The 18,280-nt window shown below is 40.5% G+C and overlaps 1 protein-coding gene across 11 annotated transcripts in view; it reads right to left on the bottom strand.

The window, feature by feature from the left end:
* Nucleotides 1-18,280, bottom strand: part of ENOX1 (ecto-NOX disulfide-thiol exchanger 1) — a 366,413-nt gene that overhangs the window by 154,036 nt on the left and 194,097 nt on the right. Inside the window, exon 6 of one of the 11 annotated variants that reach the window (XM_050715831.1) lies at nt 10,020-10,142. The exons of 9 other annotated variants lie outside the window; for them this stretch is intronic. The gene's annotated coding sequence lies outside the window, so the exon portion shown is untranslated. Of the gene's footprint in view, nt 1-2,942; nt 3,016-10,019; nt 10,143-18,280 lie in introns of those variants that run through there. One more of the 11 variants, XM_035553407.2, reaches the window with a different exon arrangement.

The raw sequence follows: 18,280 nt of genomic DNA on the forward strand, positions 1-18,280 counted from the left end.
GATTCATGCTCCATCTCATCTCAGTTATACTAAGAATCACGTATGCAGATCCATCACTGAGATTGGCCTGGCCTCTGCTATCATTAATTGAAGCATATTAAGAGACTTGGCAGAAAAAAAAATTATCCAAATTTGAAATGTCAAGAGACAGATCCATCTAGTTTCACATCCTGTTGTTATAATATACCTTAATTACAGTTAATTAGGAGATATTGTTCCTGGTGGAAGAGCATCTGAGGCAGCTTTTGTGGGTGATTAAACACTGAACAGAATCAGATGCATTTGTTGAATGCAGGATCTGTTTATTATGACTGTACAACTCTATCTAGAGTATCATTCCTGTTGCATAGCAAAACAAAAGAAAGTCACAGGCCAAAAATATTTCCCTTGCCTCATGATGCTTTAAAATTCCCCGCTGGCTTCTTAAATTTTCTGTTGCTGGCCTCTTAGGACTCTAGTGCATGATCCAACTCCCACTGAAGTTAATCAGAGACTTCTCAGTTGCCTTCAGCTGAGCCACATAGGAACCTAAATGAACAGCAGGTAGAGGAGAGGGCTGTGGGAAAATTGCTATAGGAATGGACCTCTGAGGAAAAACAATGTGGTTGGATGCAATGTTAATGAGGGTTTTGATGCCATTTGTGAAAGAGCAATCTTTGATTTGTTGGAGGAATGTGATTAGCCAGAATCCTCTCCTTGTATAAAACACAAAAGGTGGAAATCCACTCTGAAGCCACAAGTTCAACTTCTGCTATTGTCAATAAGGTTTTTGCACACTCATCGATCTATGACTGCATATGACCCTGAAATATGTTTTGCTGGGCTGCCTGTGATCATTGCTCATGCTTGGAACTGTCAGGATTGGATTTATAACTGAAAAGTAAGCAGTGCATATCTTCTGCCTGAAAAGTATCCAAATTAACATTTATGAAGTAATCTTTTTTTTTTTTTGTAAAAAAAAAAAAAAAAAAAGAAAAAAAGAGTAACATTATTGGCTAGATTACATTTAGAAGAAAAAGTCTTCTCTGCCATAAACTACATGCATGCTGGATTCCTAAACACTCCTTTACTCTGAACTGCAACAATTTGATAAATCATTTGCTATTTACTCTTTAGTGCAATTATATGCTTTGGGCAAAGAATATTTTATATATATATATATTAAAAAAAAAAAAAAAGCAAACCCACTCTTTTAATGCATTTTTCCATTCCCAGTGATGGATTTTATCTTTGATACGCGATCCAGCTATTTAACTACCTCTCACCACTTCTCCCATGAATTGTTTATACAGCAACTTGGCAGCATAATTTGCATATCACAGGAAAGATCCCATTACATGTTCCCAGAGGTGCGGTTTCACCAGCTTTATCACTTTCTGCCACCTATGCATATCCCCGAAGCAGAGTGTCTGGTTAATCCAGAAAGGCATCTCTTGGCTGCCAATAGTAATTAAACATTAATGGTGCAGTTACAAAATTTTCAGTCACTCAAAACTTCTCCCCTCCATTGTCTTCCATAAATATAATACCTAAAAAAGATATTTATCTTTCCATGCAAATTTTCCTGCCACGGGAAGATCACAGAGTGTTACCTTTGCAGTAATCTATGCAGCTATTGTAGGCTTGACCTAAAATAATTAGACAAGGAACAAATACACAAAGAAAGAAGAGTTTAAAAGAAGGAAAACCCGTAAGCAGTGTAACTCAATGCACCAGAGAAAAGTCAGAGAAGACTTGGGGCTGGACACTGCATTTTGCTCTCCAGACTGCTCTTTAGTGACTGAAGGGGACAACAGCTGCTACTTTCTTGGTCATGAAAAGACCGTGTTTGGATATGCTCCAGATTTTCCTTCATCCATGGGATGAAACATGAAAAAAATGACAGTGGCATAACTTCCATCAAGAGGAACTCTACTGCAAGAGCATTCCTAGCAATATCAAAACATTAAAGAAATTAAAGGGAAGCAAGATCCCCAGATGCAACAGAGTAAAACACCAACATATTGCCCTGCAAAAAGCATTGTTATTTTCTTGGGAAGACTCACAATGTCTTCCCTATAAACAAACTATCAGTCCTATGCCTTCAGATAGAGACATCCAACATACATTTGGGGGAACAAACACTGAGGGTCCCAAATCTTCCTACCTCATCCCTGATCATCCCTGTGCAAATCCATCTTACAGTGAGAGACTACACACATCAAATTTCAGAAATGAAAACTCAGTTTGGGTGAAATTTGGACTCTGAGGTGTAGTGTAGACTTACTACCAAAACCAGCCTCCTTAGAAAGTACCCCATGAAAGAGGAGTAACACCCATCAGTTGCAGACAGTGCAATAAGAACTGCCCCAGTGCCTTTCTGTCTAGCAGTATAACAAAACCACAATGTTCCTAATGTTGCAGAAGGCTGGAAGATAGGAAATGTTTTGATTCACTGACAAAACTAAGGGGGTACTGACTCAGCAGCCTTCAAGTCACCTCAGTGACAAGCCAACCTCAGTGAACACTGATTGAAACTTGTTATCCTCCCACAGCCTGAGACCACATTATTTAGTGCAATAGCTGGCAGTCACAGCAACAGAGCAAAAGGCAGATTAAGCACAGCTGTCCCCTAAGGTCCAGGGATAGCCTGGTTGGCAGTAAGGAAAATCGGAGCTGCTCCTGCCTGTTGAAAACAGAGTGTTTAGGTTTCGAGCCTGTCAGCATGATCCCTTTTGAACGCATTGTGTTTACTGACATGCCACCCTGACATTTTGGTTTAGTAGTACAAAAAAACCCCAACCAACCAACCAAAAACAAAAAACAAAAAGCAAAAAGTAAGGTTATAAAATCAAACATGATGTTTTCTGCATGTTAAAATGAGAATTGCTCCCACGGAGACCTGGAAGCTCAAAACGCTGCAGCGCTGTGCCAGTACATGAAAACCAAAAAGTGGAACTGACCTGGGCTTCATGGTTCAAGCGTGCAGTGGCAGGGATCCCGGTACTATTTCCAAATTCAACACTCGAATAAACACAGTTGTAGTTTCCCAAAGTGGATGCTTTTAATGCTATATGAAAAGGGTGAGAGAGAGGGCATACTCCCGAAGCCTATATTTCTTAGGTAGAAATAATTCTGCCTGGAGAAAGTCAGCTCGTGACTGTTTGCTATTAAGACTGTACAGTAGAGAGGGAGCGTCTTTGAGTTCACATACTTAATGCTCAGTGGTGTGTCTGCGGAGTGGCAGGAAATAAACAGTGAGGAGGGGTTAACCAGAGACCTGCTGGCTAAAATCTATATGCCTGGAAGCAGGAGGAGGAGGGCTGCAAGGTCAGGTGTAGTTTAATTGTTTCTAATGTGGGGATCAGCCATGGATCTACCAGGCACAAAGATGGCTATCACAGCCTGTAGCCACTTCGCATCTCTCCCCTAAACCCAAACCAGCAGTTGTGCATTTTTTGTGTCAGCCTTTCTGAACTGATCTAGAACATCCTCCTACACACAGAATACAGCACCAGCACCTATACAGTAAGCAGGAGAGGGAAGAGAGATAAAATAAACCCCCTATGCATGGTTCTCTACCAGAATAGCTAAAACCCCTCAATCTCACCCCAAGATGCTGCATTTTCCAAATGATTTCCTGAGTCTCCTGGAGAAATACCACTGCTCTGTCATAATTACATTAAGAGAACGTCAATGCAGAAGGTCAGGTAGACTCCAGTAAAAACATCTCAGGCTAAGCCTGACCTGAGATGGTAGAAAAATTCCTTTACCAATGGTCTGCCTACCAAAATTTCCCCTTTCTTCGCAGTTGCCACGACACGCAGGAAGAGGATGCTGCTTTTAGCCAGCAGCAGCAGGTGGAGCAGAGGGGACATGGAGAAGAGCACAAGCCACCGAGTCCACATGTGGGTAGAGCTTGAGAGGAGGAGGGAGAGCAGCTTACCATAATGTCTGGAGATGTGCAGAGGAAGAAGGAGAAAAGTTATTCTTTAGAAGAGCTTGTTCAGCTGCAAGATGTAAAAGGAGGCAGGAGACATTTTCCAGAAGAAAATGTCTCATAAGTTCTGACACTGGCAGAAATCAGATGCGGTTGGAGACATTTTGCTAGCAATCTCCTCAGTAAGTTTTCTTATAGAAAGAACTGGGGAACTGCCCCCCCAGAAACTCAGCCATGTAACAGAATTACTGGAGAACAGTACCAGGGAAACACCCATCATAATGGGGAATCATAATGTAAAGCATAACATCGTGTTGAAGTTGCATACATTTGCGTGCAGGGTATTTATAGATGCTAACCCAGGCAATTCTATACCTGTAGATATTTATTCTATGCTTGTAAAATAAAATGGCATTTTTCATCCCATCTTGACTGGAAGAGAGAATACATTTGGGTTATGAATTGTTTAAAATTACTTGTTAATGCTATTGGCTTTTCTGTATCTGCTTGTAGGAGGGACTGGAGGGAGACGGACAATGATTTACACATAAAATCGTAGAGGAGAAAACCAGAAAGAAAGCTTTGTTTTCAACATGTTTAAACTGTTCAGATGACAGGAATTGGTTGCCTTGGAAGCAGATCTGCAGCTGAATGAAACCTTTCACCTGTACAACATATGAAATATTTATTATCCGAGGGTGACTAGAGATTCAATAAAGCCAGACGTACAATGCAGAAAGCAGACCCTGGCTCATCACCTCCGTGAATTTCACCAGTCCTGCGGCAGCCAGATTAGATTTGGCCACAGAGAGAGGGAAGTGGCCTCAATCACAGTTCTGAGTGTAAGGAGAAATAAAACAAGAGGAAGTAACATCTTAACTTGATATTCAATTCAATCGGGTTTGTGAAGTAAAATGCTGATGCTCCTCCTATACTGTGTTCAGTAAGTCTGCAAACTGTTATAGCTTCCAATTAGAGAAGAGAGCTCACTCTCTCTTTGGATAATTACTTTTCCAATTAATTATTCTTGGCCACTTGTTTCCCCATAAAAATTGCCCAATGTTTTTGTCTTGCAGCAGTCTTTTTTTCCTCTTCTCTTTTGTGTGGGTTGGAATTAATTTATTATAGGGCTGAAACTTGGCAGAGATCCAGACACAACAATCTGAAAAATGTTCATACTAAAATTAAATGATAGGTTTCCTGGTTTATTTTATCTCAGAGCCTCCCTGAGAATTCAGTCCTACGAAATGGAGCACAGTTGATGCACAAGTGGGCATGTAATCCAGTTTACTTTATTTTTCAGGGAAAAAAAAAAAAAAGACTTTTGACATTTCAGTTGCTACAGAGACAACCCTGACTATGAACAAAAGCCAGAACCATCATTTAAGAAAGCAATGTTTTTGCATATCTGCTTTCAGCAGAGAATCACACTTTTACAAGAACCTTGACATTTTTGTCCTTTATTACATTCCTTTTCTTTTTCCTCAGAAAACCTGGATTTCCTAGGACTTTGGCATCCTTACGATGGCTAGATAGCTTTTATGCCTGCATTCAAGAGGTGTTGAAATTGTCTAATTAAGCTAAGAGGAAAAAATGAAGCTTGAAGTCCAAGGTCATCATCTCCTAAACTGTACCACAATAAAGTACAATATTTGTGCTAACTCTGTATTTGTGTGTGTGCATGGGTAAAGTGACTGAAAAGTTGTAGAGAGTTAGCACACAACACCAAAATATGATAGCTCTTTTCAGTTCATGCGGCTTCCTTATCACACTCCACTTGGCAATTTCACAAAGATTTTAGCAGTAAATATTGGAGCAGATAGCATCACTTCCAGTCAGGGTTGTGGGCTCCTGGGTGCTGCATGGAATGGATCCTGCACTCACAATTAAGATGGAGGTGAAGTATGAATGAGATGGGGAGGTGGAGAGGGGAGGATAAAGACAAGAAAAGGCAACACGGTCCCCAAACAATGCCATTGTGCCAACTGCCCCATCACAGATAGAAACTGATGCAAGCACTGCTGGAAAACGGGGATGCCTGCCTTCACAGTGTCAGGTAACATCTATCCCTGACCTCTGTTCTCAGCACAACAGATTTTAAAATATTAACTGGTCCTGTGCTGCTCTGGTGCTAGTCCTGTGCCTCAACAGAGTGTGCCTCTGCTCCCGGGCAGCAGCACTGCCCGATCCCTCGCTGTCATACTTAGCTGTGCACTCAGGAGAGCAGGCTTTTCTAGATTTTGCCTTCGTTTCCATTGCTTCTGTGCAAATTACTTCCTCCACTTCTGTTACAGTAACTTCACCCTCTCGCAGAGCTCTGTGCTCACACATTCCCAGCAAGTTTGTCAGAAAGAGGTTGCTAGGCTCCAAGTGCACCAAAAAGTGCAGAACGTGCCTTCTTCCCTGCCTTCCCATATGCCTGGAAGACCCCCCCCCCCCCTCCTTTCCCACCGTGGTACATCAAGTACCTTCCCTTTCTTTCCGAAAGCTGAGAATCCATCTGTTCGGCAAAGCGCTCCATCTGTAACGACGACGAGTCCAGTGATGTGCTGCCAATATTTCAACAAAGGGCTCCTCTAAACCCAGCCCCCTGAGTCTGCATTACAGCCCACGTCCCCAGGGTGGGGATGCTCGCAGACAGGAGGCGTGCGGGGCTGGCGGGATCTATTCATTTGGTTTTCCCATTTCAACAAAATGCTTTCCCATATCCAAGGAAAGAGGCAGCAGCACTTGGCAAATGTGTTTCTGTTACGTGCCTCCTACCAGAAATAGTCAGACTTGGGTTCTGGAAAGAAAAAATATCCACTTTGTTGGGAGAGTTGTGGAGTGTCCACCTGGAAAAAATGCAAGGGATGAAGATGGTAAGGATGGATTATGATCCCTTTCAGGGACCACTGGGGACTGTATCTATGTCAAGCAAATTAGGGAAAGGGCCCCAGTTACAAAGAAGGAAATGATGTTAGGTTTTCCAGCCAGCACAATGACAGCGAAGGGCCAAGCTTTGCGAACAGGACTGGTAAGTCTGGGGACAAATTTCCAGAAGAGAAATGTACAAGTGCTTTTGCCACTCACACTTCTGTATCAGGTCTGAACACATATCATACGCTGTATGAATGTATATATGTATCTATGTATATACACACATGCATACCTATATGTGTATTAGACATGAGTTGCTTTTACAAACTTTGGCTGCTGCTTATGCTTCACACACTATTCAGTCTCAGGCATTTTAAACACCCAGGCTTGATAGTTTTCCATATGTGATTTAAACAGAAGTCGATGCACGCAGGCCTGGGTGTTTTGGATACGCTTTGGATCGCCTACTTCTTCTGTCACTGTTTATCAGCTGCACAGCGTTAGCTTTACAGCAAGTTGCAATCCCATCAGAAAGGCTGGCTCTTAAATTACGTTAAGCTCCCAAAGTTTTCAAAGGTGATACTCTAACACATTATTTGTGATCACACTCAGCAATTTTTAAAATCTTGATAAAAACAGGAGAACTCTTGGCATTCGAACACATAACCTATACTATTTCAACTCTTTCATCCTTATGTGCTTTTTAAATTGTACATAGGAAAATAAAAGCTTGGACTCAACAATTCAGCATATCCTTCATGAAAGCAGCTTGCATTAAGCAGCAGGTACTTCAAAGAACAAAAAGCACATTTAAAGCAAATTAATTTTGTTCTTTTTGAACAATAAAGAACACAAGATTCACATCAGTGGTTGCTATCACATAGTTTAGCTTGATAGCACTAATTTATAATACATGTGCAAATTACCACACTGAATAATCTCTATTTACATGTCAGAAAGAAATTTAAAAAAATATTTTGTTTTTGTCTACTTTAGCTGCCATGTAGACAGCAAAGTGTCAAGCCTCTCACCTAGAAACGCAGGCAGTGCTAATATATCTGTCCTATAATGAGTTCTTTTGGAGAGAAATACCGATCCTTATCTAGCAAAGCACAGCAGCACATTTTGGAGCTCACCCATGTACAGCAAAACACTTTGGAGCATGTTTACGTTTAAAGCATTTGTTGAATAGGCAGAGATTAAGCATGTGTCTGGTCAGTCTGTTGAGCTGGATCCTGTCTTAGGCTCCCACAAGGCAATCCAAAATGCTCTGTATCGTCACGGAGCTGTCCTGCACAGCCACCAAGCTGGCTCGAGTGCCCTGGCTGCTCTACAAGGGAGGTCTAAGAAAGGTGCTCTGTGAAAGATAACAAATGGCAACTAGAGACACATCCAAACATCACTAGGAACTTTCCCTCCAAGCCAGGCAAAACAAAGGCCTTTGAAACAGACAGGGCTGGTATGGCCCAGGAAGGCTGGAACACTGCTGACCCAAGACACAGGCACACACAGCTTCAAAAATCCTATCAGCTAAACTGGTAAGGCAGGACACCCTGGATGGAACATAAGCATCACTATTTCCTTTTTGCAGACAATAAAATGGAGCACAGACAGAGGAAGTTACCTGCTGAAGACCTGCTAAAGCAAAGCTATGACAGAAATTTGAAATAAATTCAGATCTCGGAATTCTAGTCTGAAACCCTAACCACCTGACCTCCTAGTTTAGAAATAAGCATACAAAGCAAGATTAAAGTAATTGATATGTCCATCATGTTATCCAGGAAAGGAAGTTAAAACATTTTGCAAAGAATTGTCCAAGTTACTTGTCACAATGGAGGTGAGATGAAACAGCGAAGGTGCTGCAGGGTGCTTGTCAATCACAGGAGTATTTTCCTCTTCCAAATAGGTGTTAGTTAATTTCCTTCTCATTTCTTTCTATTTTCTTCAAAATCTTTTAAAACCCCAGTAATGTATCCAGCCTGGTTTCACTTAATTTTCTTGACCTTTAAGACTTTTAAGTCTTCTCCCTACCCTTTACTCCTAAAGTGATTGCATGGCACAGAAAACCATCTGGTTTTCCCAAGCTAAATCCTTTGTAATCTGAGCAGTGCTCATCTCTTGAAAGCAGGCAAACAAGAATGCAACCTTGTATACAAAAAGTCAGCCCACCTTTCCTTTTGGAAAGAAAAGCTTCTGCCCTCACTAGTACATGAGTGAGCAGGAGCACAAAGCCACCTTTCAAGGCAGAGGGGTTGTCTTGGGCTGTAACAGTTGCAGTAAGTTTGCAGGTGGAATGGTTTACATCATGCCATGACTCTGAAACATTGTGCATTTTTTGGTCTTGTGAGGAGACATAGGTCAACTACTCAAAGCTGGAAGTTGTACGACTGGATACCAGCTGAGTTGTGGTTCCTCTAGCACTCAAGCCTCAACTCTCCTCTTCTAGTTGCATCTCCAATTGTGTCAATTTTCAGCCTCAGTGTGCCGTGTCCCCACTAAAGCTCCTTGTGGTCCTCCTCTCCATGGGTGCTACAACCCTCCACAGGAAAGAAACTCGGTGATCTAGGCATGAGTTTCTGCTGGGGCTCTACTGAGATATCTCTCTTTGAAACACCAAGGAGGGAAACAACCTCCAAATGAATGAGTAGAAGCATCTTGTACTAAAACCCTGCGGGGATCATGCTGCTATGATCCTTTAAGCTGACCACAAGCCTGCAAACTGAGAACCTAATTGCTGCTGATAGGCGCAAGTCGGTAACACTTGAAATATTCTCAGTGTGAGCTCTGCCAACAAGAGAGTGACGAACTTTTTGTCTCCTCCTTTCCTCTCTCTGTGAAAAGACCTGTTTCCCAAAGGACGGATCTGTTTCCAAAAGCACACATTAGCGCTGAAGCTGGACGCCAACACTGCATGCAATTAAAAGTGCTGGCTGCAGCACAATTTCATCTTTGGCACACACCTGAAGGACCCATCAGTCTCTCTCTCTCTCTCTCTTTTTATTATTTAAAAACAGTCCTTGAATATCCTGTCACTCCAATGCAGTAGCTTTCAGTCAAGACTATACAAACTGTCTTCTCATAAGCACATGTGTGTGTTCGCTCTTGCAGATAACAAACAGGCCAATCAACATACTGGCCAGCAAGCACTGTATATTTACACTCAACATTCAACTTGCTGGGCACCTCATTTTAAACAAACTTTCTTTAAATATTTTCTTCAGATTCCCTCAAACTTTCTTACCACTTCAACTCTGTTCATAGCTGCTTCTTCACAAGGCAATTTTGTTGCTCAGTTAACTTTCACATTAATCAGGTGAATGTCTCTCCCCAGTGTGTCTAACAATTGCTCATCAGGTCTCCAACACTGCTGAAAAATAATTAAAAACCTGTTTTCAATAAACAAGCTATAAAGTCATTAAGGACAAAATACTGTGTAAGAAATGTATTGGAAACCCAGGGATAGAAAATTCTGATCTGGCATAGGCTGGGCAGAATTAGTTGAATACCAAATTAATTGCTAGTAGCATCAGGCAAATAGCAAAAAGAAAGATATAAATATTCACTTCATATTAACAATGAATTTATTGTGGCTGAACACAAGCTCCTTTTATGTTTGCTTCCTACAAATAGTCATGCAAAGCAAATGTGAAGCTTGTACACTCTGCGATTTGCTTCCAGAATAGGAGGTATAATTGATATGGGATTTACACAGCTTGACAAAGCAAGGGAAGCTGGGCTCCCAAAATCCTTTGGAGCCAGCACACAAAGGTAATTAAACAAACCGGTGAAGGAACTGGCTCTCTGCACCTACCTTAGCTAGCACCATGCACACGGATACCTAATTACAGTTTGTCAGCAACTGAGGTGATGAGAGCAATCTGCCATCAGGCACTTCAAAGAAAAAATAAACTAGAGATAATACTTCCATAGGAAGAACAAGAGACTGAATTTGTCAAGTAAATGATTCACTTTGCTTTAATTGTGATGCGTAGAGTGAAATGGCACAGTGATATCTCAGTGACCGGATAAAATATGTCACCTTCTCCTCTCCTGATGAACCATGCAGCATTGAGCAGATGTGTTGACATCCCCTGCCTGCATTAAAGAAGAACAACTGGAGAAGGTGTAAAACCCAGTCCGTGAATAAAACAGGTTTAAATCAGCCCCAAGTCAATCACCCTACCTTCAAGTCAGTCACTGACAGCAGAGGCAACATAGAAATAATGAGCATTTACATTTTACAATTCTTCTCTATGTGTTTAGTTAAGGTAGAGGTGGTTAATATACTGCTACACTTAATAAGATACTGTTAAATTATACTTAAGTATCATCTCATATCTTGCTAGCACAATTATAATCTCTAACTCTCCATCTAACATCAATCACTAATTTGCTCTCTGGCAATGTAATTTCTTGTTATAAAGCATTCATCTCTAACAAGCCAAGGTGTGCGAAGTATTACCAACCCTGCAGAGATGAGCTGGCAGGGTGAAACTCTGGTCCCAGAATGAACCATCCACCTCCTGAAAGCCATGGTATTGTAACCCAGAAGGAACTCCATGACATGCAAGAGAAGACATACAAATATATGATACACATATAGTCTCAGAAGGGTATTACTAAAGACTAGTAGTGGAACTACTAGTGGTAGTAGTGAACAAGCTGTGGAAATGATTTAACTATTGAAAAGCAATGACTGGACAGTGCACAGATGATTATCAGATCCACGGGGCTAGCAAATAGAAAAAGGGGGGAAAAAACCACCCCCACCGCAGCTGGAAAAACAAAACAAACCAACCAAACAAACCAACAACAGCAAAAACAAAACCCACTACCTCTGGAAAGGACGTTTCTAGTAAAATGTTGGGAAGAAAAGGGAAAGCGGGACTTTCCTGGCAAGGAAGCCATGGATAGAAGTGATATTTTTACCTTGATTCTGTGTGTTAGTGATCTTTCTACATGACTATAAGGCTTAGCTCTACGTTGTTCTCTGCTTACTCGACACACCAGGCAGCAGGAATTTCATTGCTGCACAGCAAGACTTCTAGTGCTGCTGGAGCTTCTCGTATGCTCTCTGTCCTGTGCATCAAATTAGACCTTTTCTTTTTTTCAGTATTGTTTTGTACCTGCTCTTCACATGTAAAGATCCTCCCTGTGGACTTTTGGATAATCCTAGCCTCTGAGGAAGGCACACATATATACATGTTTTATTAAACAGCCATTGTATATGCTTATATGCAAACAAAAGCAGGTGTGCCTGCATCTCATCTGAAGTTTGCTATTCAATAATGTGGGGAGGTAGGATGGGGGTGTTGGGAGGGTGTTGGGGACAAAACACTTTCAAAGGGGACCTAAATCCACTGCTTTTGCAAATTCCTCATGTCATAATTCTGAATAAGTACCAACCTTCATCAGTCATAACTTGCAGGTTGTTATGGACATTGCAATTCTATGCAATGATTACAGAGACATTAAGGCATATAGGTACCAAGTATAATGGACATTTCTAAACAAAATAATTAGTCACCAATTTTTGCTCAACGAGCAGGTAGATGAAAAGCTACTGAAAATTAAAAATGGTTTAAAGTAGTCCTTGGTAAACTGCGTGTGTAAAACATCAACACTTTTGTCATGAAAATGCTTCAGAAATGCTTCATGAAAGAAAACAAATTGTTCCAGTCTCAAAAATTACAATCTTGGCTGCTTACAGTTAAGCTACACAAAACATTTTGTTTAGCTAAGCCAAAGCTTTATTCATCAAAAGCTTTATTCCATAGCCAAGAAAGCCAATACTCAGAAAGAAAGTAAGAGTGAAACTTAGCCAGTCTGGTCACAATTATTTCATTGTCCTTTATAAGCTTAGAATGATCTGTATATGGTTCTGATAAACAGCTCTGCTGGCTAACTAAATAATACTGATGAATCCCATTTGGCCTTTATTGTGCATGTGTCTTGCAAGAAACATGAGTTTTCACAGGATTATCTTTTTTCTGTCTCCCCAGGAAGGCGGAACTGTGCAAGACCTGTCCCAAATAAATTAAAAAAAAATTACTAGTTATAAAAACAGATGTCCCAATAGTAATTGCAGGATGATGCAGCAGGCAGAAATAACCATGTGAAGTATTCATGGTAAACTATTCTGCTTCTGTGCTAGTTTCTACTCTATTTTTCAGAGAAGGGCACAAACATTTATTCAGATGGCTGTAGCCTTAGAAAAGACATAGGCTTTCTTTCAGCTTTCCTTTCCTTTCCTTTCCTTGGTCAGGCATGTTTGTCCTATTTCCAGACTTTTACTACAGGTCATACCTACTACAGTCCATATAAAAACCACAGTGTTCATAATCCATTTGTACATACTCCATATTCCACCTTTTGTTGTAATGTGCTATAAAACGTGTTATATGTTGGATAAAAAGTTCTGCTCCTACACCATATGAAATTCTGAAGTTTATTTCATCAACCTAAAGATACCAAAGATAGTGATCAAAATCTTAAACATTTTCTTGAACTGCAAAGAAAGTTTCCATTCATTAGGTATTTCATGTCAATGTTGTTTTAAAAGTTTGTAAATTGTCTAGCTTAAAGTTTAAAAAGATTTCAAAAGGAAATGTATACCTTTTTAATTAGAAAAAGTAAAACTGGGATATTTTACTAAAAACAGTTAAAACATTGTTATATTTCAAACAGTATCAGTTTTGATTGTCAGCTTTTGACAAAATAATTGTAAAAAGTCTTAACTTTAAGAGATTTTCAAAGAAAATTTTCTGTGGCTAAGGTATTGAAAAAGCATGCTTTGCAAAACACGTCTGCATGAAGATACAGATTAATAGAAGAAGCAAGAAGATATGCTTATATTTATATGGGAAAGCAGATCCATCTGTGGCCATAATAATATTTATTAGACTTGGGCTTATTTTCGGTGTGAATGCAGGCATGTTTTAATATTCCATACAACCACAGAATGCTTCTTCTTGCTTTGTTCATAAAAAAAATATATACATATAATAAATAAATAAATAAATAAATAAAAGAGAGAGAGAGAAAAGAAGAAGAAAACACCACATTTATGTATTATGCATAGATACAGATATCTCAGGTTATAAAAACAGGAAGCTCTCAACACATATTTTCTACCTGGTATTGTAAACTAAATGTGTAAAATGCACAGATGCAGAGAAAAGTACATGATATTGCAGTTTACCGAACCCTTTCTTTAACAACCTTTCCACTTCTCATTTGTGTAAGCAAATGACAGCAAACCCAGCAGTTTCTGAATACACACAGAACAGTTCAACTATGTTTGAGACTTAGAAAACTGCAAAGTATATAAAATGAACAGCATTTATAGAAGCACAGAAGCACAGAATGAAGGCACCTCTGGCAGTCATCTGATACAATCCCTTGCTCAAAGCTTGGTCAACTTAGACCTGATTGCTCATATCTATGGGATTTTGAATACTTCCAAGAACAGAGTTCACAGTATCTTTGTGCAATCTGCTCCAGTACTTGATCACCTCACTGTAATTTGCTTTTCCTTAATATCGAGATGGGATTTCCCATGTTGCAAGATGTGTCCATTCCCTTCCTTCTCTCATCACTTCTCCTTCCAAGAAATGTCTGGTTTCATCTTCCTATACCCTGATTAGACAGCTGAAGATATCATTTAGATCTTCCCTTAGACATGTTTTCCTAAGGCAAAACGGATGCTCAGTTGTCTCAGTTTCTTCTTCTATGTCATGTGCTCCATCAACACTCAAGAAATCTGAAAAATGCCTACTATAAAGGCACAATACAAACATACAGTCGCTGTCCAAACCCCAGCCAAGACGGCTGGCAGATTATCATCTATTTCAAAGGACTTTTGATCAAGTCCTTATTTTACATGTGCACTTGAATGAATAATGAGGATGGCAGGAGGAGGGGAAAGATTAATTATGTCACAGAGCTATTTAGTTTGAATGTCTTTTTTTTCTGTTTAAAGTTTTTTCATCAAAATTCATAACTGGACCTTAAGCATCTTAGTTCTTGTTGTACCAGAGGTTGCACACTGCTGGCTTCAGAGAGAAGTTTCTGAATGTCCTGACACATAATTTGGTTTAAAATGAACTGGTACATTATACCTACCCGTTCTACAGCAGGAGTGGAAATCTTTAGATTTAATTTGCTAAGTCTTTTGTTCTTTCCTGGTTGTGGCACCCAGTGACCAAAGTACACTGTGTACAAATAGCACTGTGAGAAAGTACATTGCCACATTGCTGGCAAAACACTGATTATCGAATTCTTATTAAAGTTCTAACATTTAGATGTCTTAACTTCCAGCTTTCAGCACTGGAATTCATCTATCTCTCTGTGTACCTTTATACTTTGGACATTTCATGATTCCCCTTGAGAATATAGGGAAAAGGAAGCTGTCCATACATACATCAGATACAGAAATTGATTCACTTTCCCAACAGAAGCATGAACTAATAGGAAGGTGAAATTGTGAATCACATATTCTGTGGCTTTAAGGTAAGCTGATAAAGTCATAAAATGAAGCTCCCTGGAGAGACCAAAACCCAGCAGGGTATATTAGAGCACATTTTCTGAATAGTTTCTTATTTTTTGTCCAACACAATATATGTTTTGAGTAAAACTTAGAATAATACGATCACTTCTGTCATCATCACTTAGTGATTTGACCATTTTTGTTTGTTTGTTTGTTTGTTTTTTAAAGTCAACCACCAAATACGGAATTTACAAGTATCTCTTCAGAAACAACACAAAGCCTTCCACAAACTCCACGTTTCATTGTTCTTGTTCCCTAGAAGCAGGAAGTGCACTAGCTATTAGATATGAAGTGGCTCGAAGTCATTAGTATTTCCCTTTTTCAAGAACCCTTTTTTTCCCAGCATTTTAAGGGCAGTCAGCCAGCAACATTTGCTGTGTGACAGACATCTGCAAGAAATGCGAGCGCATACAAAATTCCAGCTTTCTGACAACTCCAGCTAAATTACTACCTTTAGGTTTCAACATAAGCTTGCTGCTGTATGCAGCAGAGAAAGCACAGAGACAATCCTGTCTCCTAGACATCCTAGAAGACATAACTAAAACAAGCTACTGCTGAAGAAGGAAGTTCTCTTCTGCTGACTTCTGTATTTCTTTTACTAATTATTCCTTGAGTTTGCTGCACCTTCTGCAATACTGTGATGGAGAGCAAATTTGATTAGTAAAAGGATCTGAAGGTCTCCTGTATAAAGGAGGGGGTTCTTCCATAGATAATTTTCATACACATAGGTAGAATGAGGGATAAAAGTGCATTTATTTGACTTTTAGAACATAAAAGGTCTGGCACTTGAGATGTGGAATATTACAATGTAAAAAGGTTTGTTGAGCTCTCTAGCACTCTTTCTGGATGATGTGAATGAGAAGATCATCTGGATCAAAAGGGATATATGACCTTGAAAGTATAGAAGAAAAATCTTACTATGATTTCTCAGGAAAAGGGCTTCCAGTCAAAGCAAAAGGTCTCAGAAGGCTGAGAAATGCAGTTATAGTATCATCTTTGGTAGGCTTGCAAAGACAGGCATATCCTTTTCCTTTTAAAAGCTCTTAAGACCTTCCTTGGCTATTGCTCCATAAACTTAAAGTTTCTTTGAAACAACTGGCTTTATGGGAAAGACCCTGTGTGTATACAGAAAGTACAGGCTGGCACAAAGAGAGCATGCCATGGTAAGGCACAGCAGGGAGTGCACCAGGAAAGATTGCTTATGAGAGAGAACACAAACCAGAACCTTGGCACTAGATGACAAGACAAAACAAGCACACAGAAATAAATTTGTAATTTAACAATGAAGAGATTAGAGCAGAAGGTCTCCAAACAAATGAGGTCGCCCACACCAGAGGTGTGGAGGGAAGATCCTATGATCTGTGGGAGTTCAGCTGAAAGATGGAGTGGGAGGAGGAGAAACCCCAAATGCTATGTAAGAATGATGGGAAAGGGAGGACACGGCCATAAAAGCAAAGGGAAGAGAAAGGGTCAATGAGACTGGAGTAAAATGAAAGTGAGGTGCTTCTGAATGTTGTTATGGTTATTATATAAATTACATACATTATTCACCACTCACAGAGCCATTTCAAGAACAACTGCATTTTTTGAATCAATATAAAACTGCCGAGGTGCTTCACAAACACCAGCTTGGCTAATGTACCCGCCCTTCAAAGCTTACCATCAAACCCAGCTTGGCAAATCTCATCCATTCAGCCATAAATAATAACTGCCCAAGCCTCTGCCAGATCAGCAGTATTTCCAAACTTCAGCTATATTTACACACCCACAGTTAGCAGCTGACAAGTCATATATGAGGAAAATTGCCTCCCTCTATAAAAGAGCTCGTGTCAGAGCTGCTGTGTTCCACATGGAAATAATTCAAAGGAGTTGTCACAGAAGAGCAGCTATACTCAGAATAGTTACCATGACAGACATTTTTACTCAACAGACCTATTTGAGTACTTTTGCAGTACTTCTGTTCTGCTGCTGAGTTAAGTACCGGAGATGTTTTCTTTCTTTCTTTCTTTAAAACTCATCATAGCTCCATAAGGCGAGCAGAAGAAAAAGGCTGACAAAACCAGAATGGAGTCCATAGGTTTACCATGAACCAAACTTTCCTGAGATCCAGACAACATCATTAAGGTAGACTTCCAAATACAGGCAGGTGAGCATTGCCCAGGGACGGCCCCTGCCTACTTTACTGATAAGCACTATCAATGCCCAAAAAGATGAAGATGGGCTGCTTTAACTTGACTAGTCTCATCTGCACCTTGGTGCTGCAAAGCAGGTGGAGGAGGGTAGACATCTCCTTGCATTTCAATAGCTGCCACCTTCACACCCAATTTTGGCAGCAACTTCAGCTTCTCCTCTAGGAGGTCTCTCTACATTTCCTCTTTCTAAATCTTTTTTCCTCTTTTTGGAGGACCAAGAATGTTGAGGAGGCATCATTGGAAATGAATTGGGAGGAGATGCCTGTTACAAGCTAGAATGAATATAAGATACTGGATGGTCTTCAAGTTCCAGGAGATGTGAACTCAGAGATGCATATCTCACAGACAGAGGATGTGGAAGGAGAGGGGTTCTCTAGGGCGGAGAGAGGAAAAGCCTCAAGCCCCCACTAATAGCCCGCTACTGCCTCCTGCACTTTTCCCCTAGTCCTGCAGCCTCTCCAAAGCTTCTCTCCCCCTTTCCCCAGCCACTCTTAGACACCGTGCTCTTTCCTTCCTCAACCCAGAGCTCATCTCTCAGCAGGATAGGGCATCTGGAGCCCTGCAGTTGCTTCCAACCCCTCTTTCCCTCCTCTGCATCTGGAGGCCACCCTGCTACCGCAGAGCCCCAAGATCTCTCTACAGGGACAGGAAACCTTTCAGCAGTCCCTCACTACATGACAGTGGAGGACATTTGAGCAGCACACCTGTCCCTCATATGGGTGGCACATCTCTTCAGGTGGGCCAAGAGGCACAAGGAGGAGA

This window comes from Cygnus atratus, chromosome 1 (assembly GCF_013377495.2).
Source record: "Cygnus atratus isolate AKBS03 ecotype Queensland, Australia chromosome 1, CAtr_DNAZoo_HiC_assembly, whole genome shotgun sequence".
Lineage (NCBI taxonomy): Eukaryota > Metazoa > Chordata > Aves > Anseriformes > Anatidae > Cygnus > Cygnus atratus.